The following is a 2,500-nucleotide window of genomic DNA, read 5'->3' as shown; positions in this document are numbered from 1 at the left end:
AATAAAACAGTTCTATAATGACAGGGTCATAGAAGGGACATTTCAAAGACAGGCTGAAAGATAAAGGAATGATCGGTGGAAAGAAGGATGAAAGACGCGAATGACTGGGTGAAAGCATAGCTGGAGGCATCGTAGTGGTGCGGGTGGATAGAAGAGTGGATGAACAGAAGGGACAGAGATTAAAAAGAGGTGGCGGGTGCAAAGACAGACACTGTAAATGGAAGAAGTAATGGATGGATAGATGAAATAAAGGATGAATGGATGGCAGTTTGAATGGAGGATCTGGCTTTCATTGACACAGTAGGTTCATCTTTGGATAGATGAATGCATGAATGAATGAATGAATGAATGAATGGGTGGATGGATGAACAAAAAGACATCAAAAAGGAAGAGACTGGCTTACATCAGTCTCTCTCTTTCATCCCCTTTTCTCTCTGTTCTCCCCAAAATTGCTTCAAACTCTTCACCACTCGTCTTTCATCATTTCTCTTTTTGTTCCCTCTCTCGCTCTCTCTCTCTCTCTCTCTCTCCTTTTAAACTCACTCCTCTCGTCTTTCTCCTGCTCTGCTGCCTCTGTTGTGTCTTACTCATTTCTCCTCCCTCCGCGTACGAGTTGAAAAGTTCAGACGTATTTCTTTCACGTTGAGCTATCTAATCTAAACCCAGAGTCCCAGCGAGGTAATGCCAGCAGCACCTTGTGCTAAGCAGCGTTAACGAATGCATCCCACTTTATTTCACACTTTCTAATCACCTGCGCGTGGGCCGTCTTTCTTGCCCATGACTCAGGGCAAAAAAAGTGACATGTGGGTGATTATTGAGATGGATTATTTGTATTACACACCAATATCGGAACAGATGCATTTGTCTCGAGTGATGTTCGAGTCCCTGCTTCTTTTTTTCATGGCAGCAATGTAATGAAAAAAGAATTGCACAGCTAATATATTATATTATTTGGTTATGATGTGTGTGTCCCCCTCCCAGCGTTGAAAACTAAACGTACGCCCGTCTACGTCTACGACACACAACAGTTCAAACAGTGAAACACGAAGACACCTGATTCACTTTAACTGTCAAACTATCTTAGGCGACAACACATACACACACACACACACACACACACACACAGTCCATCACCTTTTTGATTTGATTATCAGTATATATACTGTATAGACACAATGTAGTCGATCTCTATCTATTCATCTTCATCTCTCCCTCTTGTTCTTCGCCCCTCCGTCTGCCTCTCTTTTCTTCTTATGGACATCTATCACCCATCTGTAAACATTAATCATCCTTTTTCTCTGCCTGTCATCATTTCTATTTTCCATCTGACATTAATCTCCGTCAGAGTCTCAGATGTGACTCACTGCTCCGACTCCGTTTCCACCCCCTGCAATGAATAAGTGAAGTTTAGACTTTTCTTTTCGTCCTGACTCTTTGTCCCCATGAGTAACAGCATTCGTCGACACCCTGCGTCGCTGTCTGACATTCAAGCCGCGTGTCAACAGGAGCCACAGTCAAACAGGGAAAGAAGCGCGCGAAGAAACTCTTAAACCTGACAGACAGTAAACATCTTCTTTCTGTCAGTCAGAGATAACTTTAGGGATTTAAAAAAGCACTCCCAACGGGTTGGATGAGTTGTCCTGAGATGCTGCAGGCTCTTGGTTGATACACCTGTCGACTGGCAGACAGACAGGTGCAGTATCGGGGGTTTTGCACTGCGCGGTGACTACGTTTACATGCGCACTAATATCTATTCTCCTCGCATTACATTCACATGACCCACATTTCTAAGATTTCAGTAGCAATCCAGTAGCAATGGACTACAGGTGGAATGTTACCCTACCCTTAACCCAGACAACATAGGGCCTAATTTTAAGAAAACTCGTAGAAATGTGGGAACATAGGGCTGTGGGAACATAGGGCTGATCCCGTGACACCATATTGCTTCGCTGCTTGGTAATTTTTTGACAACTCTGCTGCGTTTAGCCCATCGTCTTAATCTATATTGAAGAAATTTCATTTTTCCGGGATCGTTCAGGGGCCGCCAGAAATTCCGTCGGATGTCCCTCATTTTAGTCCGGATGTCCGTCCCCTTCCTCTTTTCTCTGTGTTGGCGTTCTAACCTCCGGTGGATTTGTGAGGACTATGGTTAACTGCTCCTCAGATCTCTGCAGGGTAAATCCAGACAGCTAGCTAGACTATCTGTCCAATCTGAGTTTTCTGTCGCACGACTAAAACTACTTTTGAACGTACACACGTTCCACCAAAACAAGTTCCTTCCAGAGGCTATTTTGCAGAGGCACCGTGGCTCCGTCCAGCTCTTAGCGCCGCTCAAGACGATTGTGATTGGTTTGAAAGAAATGCCAATAAACCAGAGCACGTTTTTCCACCCATCCAGGAATGCTGGGTGGACTATAGCCAGACCTTCCTCCGCAGCGCTGTGGAGGAACAAACGGAGCTACGTCACGTTCTGCGTCACGTGGTAACCTTCAGGAAGTGA

Source organism: Sander vitreus, chromosome 19, assembly GCF_031162955.1.
Source record: "Sander vitreus isolate 19-12246 chromosome 19, sanVit1, whole genome shotgun sequence".
In the NCBI taxonomy this organism is placed as follows: domain Eukaryota; kingdom Metazoa; phylum Chordata; class Actinopteri; order Perciformes; family Percidae; genus Sander; species Sander vitreus.
The sequence above is the reverse complement of the archived record's forward strand: the minus strand, read 5'-3'. Positions refer to the sequence as shown.